Genomic DNA, 6,743 nt, shown 5'->3' with positions numbered 1-6,743 from the left:
TGTAGACTTTGTTAGGATAACTATGGAGATTTAATTATTTAAGTTTAAGATTTTATTACTTTAATTCATTAGATGTCTTAATATTTAAGATATGATGTTTTAATTGTTGAATTTTAATTTATAAAAATTATGAGAATTTAGCATTTTAATTATATCTTTTAAAATTGAATGTGTATTATTGTTTTTATTACCAAAATCAATAATATTTTATTTAAATGAAAGTTGTATTAGATATGTTTAAGGATTTATTGAAAATATATATTTAATTGAAACAAAAAATTGTTAGAAAAAATGATGGTAGGGAAATTTTCCTCGCAGGAAAATTCGCGGGAACGAAGAATAGAATAGGGAGGCGGGGGTGGGGACATAGAGGGCTTCCCCGTCCCCACCTCGCCTAGTGGACATCTCTAAATGCAACTCATGATTAAAAAATGAGATAATATAAGCTTAATTTTCAAAAGCAAAAAATAAAAGAAGATAGCGTTGGCAAATAGAGTCTAAGTTGTCTTTATTCCAAAACTAAATTATGATATTATTTTTTTAGAAAAAATAAATTATGTATATTGTAAAAATAGTATTCTTATTCATATTGGACTAAATAGGTGGTATTTTCTTATGTTTTATGAGTATTAAGAAACATGTATGTATGGATATTTAATATCGACATCGAGTCCTTTAATTTATAGACATATCGACGGATATTTTTATCCTTCATTTAGCTTTCCTCGGTCCATTTGCCCTATAGAAGTTAATTGTTTTCTTTATTAGTGCCTTTTTCTTTTATTTTTAACTACAAATTTTGTGAAGCTATTAATGTTGAAATTTTTCTTAAAAGCTAGATAGTTTTCTTTTTGAAGTTCACAAAGGATAAGAAAAGTAGTTAAAATAAAACTAGCCATTTTTCTAGTCTCCTACAATGTTACTTTATCACTCAACATGAGCATATTAAACTAATGTTCATCCTCACTACGAAGTTAATAATTTGAATTTTCACTTTCAAATCAAAGTTATAAATTTAATTTACGACGTTGATAATATTGATCAACAACAAAGGTCTCAACAAACTGGCCGCTTGTCAAATTCCAACTCTAAAATCCTATGTTAGCAGTTCCATGACGAAGAAACCTCGCAACGGCCTAGAATCTTCAAACCTGATCATACGCTTCCCTCAAAGCATGCAAGTTGGGAATGGAAATAGTTCTTAAGGGCAGTTTGAGGACCTATAATGAAATGAGTTTGGATTATAATGTAATCCAAAACCCATGTTTGAATTGAGCGTCATCCGTCGTATTTGTAATATTAAACTCATTTCGTTCCGATAGTTTTTAATCCAACCCTCTTTCCCACTGTTTTCACATTTCACGATCTCATTTATTTGTTGTTATAGTTTTTTGCTAGCCTAATACATGTAGGCCTTTTATATATTTAGTGGGTCTGTCTTCTTTTCAGCACATTAATTTTGCTTCTTATCAGGTTTGGAATACTCTTTGTAGTCTGCAGGGAAAGAGTATTGTTATTGTTTCTTTTAGGCCCATCTTCAAGCTGTTTGTGAATATGGAAGAAGGAATATTCCTTCACAAATCTGTTACAAAAGGCTGCATGGGATTGGTTGATTGGTTGAGGTTTTTCACCTGAATTCGTTTCTCCTTCCAGGGATAAAGTGGTCCTAGCTGAAGTGTTTCCCCTGATGTTATTAAATGGCCAGTCGCGGAAGCATTCAGGGGAGCATCGATGAAGCAAGTAAGCATGCATCGAGGAAGGGAGTAAGCGTGTAAGTATGTAAGCGAGCAAGCTTTCAGGTAAGCAGTGAGCATCAAGTAAGCGAGCGAGCGTGCAACGAGTAAGGTGCTAGCGAGGATCGAGTATGTGTATGCAACTTTGAAGCATTGGCTATTTAAGTGTTTTCTTCTTGTTGCTGTGATGATCAACTTTGTATTTCCTCTTCCAAAAGGAATTCCTCTGTATTCTTGTAATGAATAATAGTAAAGAAGATTGAAAGACTTTTCACAATGGATGTAAATCTCACCTTGAGATTGAACCATTATAATTTCTGTGTTGTTTGTTCTTTCTCCTCTTCTTCTTTTATTTTCATTCGAGTACTTCTGTTGTTACAACACTGAGAGGTTAGTAAGTATAGCTCAGGGCAACACGTGCCATATCGATTTCTCATGCATTTCAACACTTATCTGATTAACAATAATCTTGATTACATTACAGCTCCCAAACAATCCCTAGTTGTGAGACCAAGTAAGTGGCAAAAACCGTACATGAACCAATTGTATCATTTGAACTTGCCGATGTTGTTTCTTGAGATGACATTGTCATTATTATGGATGCAAAAGTTAACTTTCGTGAAATAAACTAAATTGTCAATATGAGTGTAGCTCAACTGATATAATGTTTGTACTATCCACCTCGAGGTTTCAATTTTCTCACCTCTATACATTATTAAAAGAATAAATTTTTCATTGAAACTAACTTGTAACAACAACATAATAATAAGGATGAAACTTTAGTTTAGGTCAACAAACTCGAAGAAGTGTCTAATATTTCATTAAACTTTAAATTTTATACTAAATAAATTATTGAAATTTTAATTTTGTATCTAATAAATGATTGACCTATCCAAATTTTTTTAAAAAAAATCATGACTAGTACAAAATTAAATTCATAGCTTCCTTAAAAATAAAATTACTTTATATCTAATAAGAATATTAAAATGAGATATTTTCAAATACATTCAAAAGCTATGAGACACAAAATTTAAAGTTAATAAATATTTTAGATATTTTTAAACTTTACGAATCTATAAAACTAAATGTTTTAGGACAAAATATACCTTTGAAACTTCGCACACTAAACAAGAAAATTTCAAGGGTCGTCTATTTTTTGAGAATATAGAATAACTGACATTTTAAGATGTTAAGAATTACAAATATCTAGTATTACCATATGGTATTTTTAAATAAACCACGTTTGTTTTAAAGTATGCGTTTATTTCGTATGATTTATGCTCAGCATTATTTTACATTAATTTAATATAATTTGAACTTATTTAGCATATTCGTTTTATTAATTTGATTCTATTTTTAAATTAATATAATAATTATTATTTTTATATGTTACTTATCTCAATAAAATAATGTATACCAAATTTAAGATTTTTTACCAAATAGATATTAATTTGAATTTGAATATCTTTCTTAAAAAAATAAAAACAACTACGACATAAACAAAAACAATGAAATATAAGGTTGATAGTATGAAGGGGAAAAAAGTAAAACGGTGATATCCTTGACATGGAAATCCAGAAAATCTATATTTTAGGGAAGACATCCAAAACTTTTGAGATACCTTATGTTAAGACATTCTAGAATACTTGAAAATCTCTAAATGTCAGCATTTTACATTAGTACAAATAAAAACAGTAATCTAAATGTACTCTATGAGTTCATGGATTCCCATGAGATAAACCATCCTCAAAAGTCAAGCAATAAAAATGGTTTTAATTATTATTTTGAGTTTGAGTTTTGTTCATTTTCAAACATGTAAATTCTAACTTCATTTTCGCCATATATACTTCTAAAACATACCATTTTTGTCGACATATATTTAAAAAACGATTATTCTGATTTCTATTTTTAAAGTTTTAACGCAAGTTAACACTGATCTTCTAAAAAAGGTTAATAAATTTTGTTCACTATATTATAAGAAATGTAGCCCACTTTTCACGATGATTTTACTTTTAGTTTTCTATTTCTTAAAATATATTTTGTGCATCCCAACTTTTTAAGTGTGGTTTTCACATTTCTTTGGAAGAAACACCTGAATTATTAGTTAATTTTAAAAAATAAAAATAAGCCTTTAAAAATTATTGTTTAGCTTTCAAAACCTAATTTGGTTTTTGAAAAATGAATAATAAAACATACAAATTTTCAAAAGTATACTATATAAGCTTATTTTAGAAAAATCAAAAATAAAAAAAATCAAATTGTGGACAAATGGAGACCAGAAGCGTGCTAAAATTTTGATTGAAATAATAAATTGAAAGTGAATACGACGAGACTAATCGACTTCCAAAAGTAGAGTAATTAAAACTCATGTATAAAAATTATACATAATTATTGTAAAATTAAGGACAATGGAGCACAATAGAAATAAGAATATGGAGAAAATATAATATAATAATAACGATAAAATAAAATAACAAAATATAAGAAATTATGTAAATAGAAAAAATATAGAAAATGGAAATCTAAAGTGGATTTTCTTATCAACGTGTGTGTCTACAAAATCCACAAATGACCACTTATTTAAAGAAATTTTGACAAGTAACACTACAAGAAATCACCCCTTTCTTGATGCTTCAAATCGTCGGGAAATGCTAAAAACGCGCCAGGGGATCCACTCCTATAGGATGTGACACATTTGGACACTAAGTATAGGTTGTTGTATGCACATAGCCAACACATGTGGTAATGAAAAAATGATACTTGGCTTTGGACACTAAGCATGAGAATCAATTTAGCACTTATTTTATAATATTTATAATACTCCTCTTTAGATACCCATTATATACATGAAATATGTTTCGTCAAAACCTTATTAGGAAAAAAACCCAATGGAAAAAAAAATTCCCAGTGAACGAAAAAGAATACATATACCATATAATCTAATACTCTTAAAAGAATACAATATTTTATTCCTCCTCATGAAAACATCACTTAAGATCTTTGAGTTGTCACATTCCAATGTTATGCACCAATTTTTCAAAAGTTGCGGTTGGTAATGATAAGTCTGTCAGGTTAGCTTTCGAATAAATTTGCTATACTGTGATGTCATCATTTTCTTCAAAATTATAGGTGTAGAAAAGCTTTGGTGAAATATATTTTGTTTTATCTCCTTTATTACATCTTCATTTGATTTAGGCCATACATGTTGTATTGTCTTTATATAATATCGTTGGAAGATTTTTACTAGAAGACAAGCCACATGTTCACGAATGTATTGAGTCATTGATCTTAGCTATACACATTCTCTACTAGTATTGTGAATTGTAAGAATTTTGGCATGATTTGAGAAAGTGGTTATTATGGTCTGTTTCATTAATCAACGTGATATAGCAATTCCTCCATATGTGAATAGATAACTTGTTTGAGATATAGTTTTGTGTGGATCAAATAAATATCCGAAATTTGCATGACTAACTAGATCAAAATTCAATTTATTTGTATAAAATAAACAAACGCATATCTATCATTCCTCGAAAATACTGAAGTATATGATTCACTCCGTTCTAATGTCTTGCACTAAGATATGGAACTTCAGGATCAAAAAGTTTTTCATTATCATCTCGAGGTTGAAATATATATTTCTTCACATCTAGTGAACGAACTTCCATTGAAATATTTAATAGATGTACTTTATCCATATAAAATCTTTTCAAATTTTTTCCAATTCCAAAAATGGAAACCGATCAAATTAGTGTCAGTTGGTCGGTTTAACGGAGGGGTCAACCGGAAATCGATTTTTGCAAAATAAAATGCATTATGGCGACCAACCGACCATAATAGCAAGACAATATAACGTTTTTTTTTTTTTTTTAAGTTTCAAAATTTGTGCAATTAAATTCAGAATTTAAGATGGTTATGGTGACACCAAGAAGCCTATGGTTTTACTTTTGCCCCATGGTTTTCTCAATTCCATTGCTGGTTTTAAAATATATGTATATTTGAATTAATTTAGGTCTCACACACAACTTTTTATTTTCCAATTTGGTTTTCTCTCATCCCTTCCCCCTTCTCTCAAAGTCTCACCCTCTGTCTCTTTTCTTTTCCCTTTTCTCTCTCCGTCTCTCTCTCTTCTCTTCCATCTTCTGTCACCATTTATCTTTTTTCCTGCCTCTTTCCACCGGTCATCATCGCCGGCACCGTCATAGTGTTAATGTTCACTGTTGTATCATCTCCTTTCTTATTTTTCTTTTCTCTTTCTCATTTTTTTTTGTTTTCTTTTCCATCTGATCCTCTTCTTCTTTCTATTTTATGTTTCATCCTATATTTCTCCTCTTCTTCCGAGACAGAAAACCTACAAAACCAACCGATTGTGCTAATAGTTGGGCGAAAATAATCATCCTTAAAAAGTCGGTGGTTGACGCCGGTTTTAGCCAAAAACCAACCCCGACCAACCGATGAACACCCCTAGTATAAGTTAACTAACGAACAAATATCTCATATGCTAAATGCTCAATTTGTAAACCAATGCAAAATTTTGTTTTTTCGAAATCTTTCATCTCAAATTCTTTCTTAAGATATTCTTTTGCCTTCAAAGGCACTTCACGAGTTCCAATTATATTTAAATCATCAATATATACAATTATGATAATAAGTCTGGACTGTGGTTTCTTTATAAAAACACAAAAACATATTGAATTATTTTGATATCTTTCTTTCAACAAATATCTATTCAGTTGATTGTACCACATCCCTTCTGATTGTTTTAATCCATATAGTGATTTTTATATCTTTATTGAATACAATTCTCGAGAACTTGATTCATATGTTTCAGGTATCCTAAATTCTTCTAGGATTTTTAAATGAATGTCATTACCAAGAGATCCATATAAATATGCTATAACTACATCCATAAGATGCATGCCCAGACTTTCATATACAGTTAGACCAATAAAAAATCTTAGTGTAATTGCATCCACCACTAGAGAATACATCTCTTCATAATCAATACCA

Source organism: Benincasa hispida, chromosome 1 (genome assembly GCF_009727055.1).
Source record: "Benincasa hispida cultivar B227 chromosome 1, ASM972705v1, whole genome shotgun sequence".
Classification (NCBI taxonomy): Eukaryota; Viridiplantae; Streptophyta; class Magnoliopsida; order Cucurbitales; family Cucurbitaceae; genus Benincasa; species Benincasa hispida.
The sequence above is the reverse complement of the archived record's forward strand: the minus strand, read 5'-3'. Positions refer to the sequence as shown.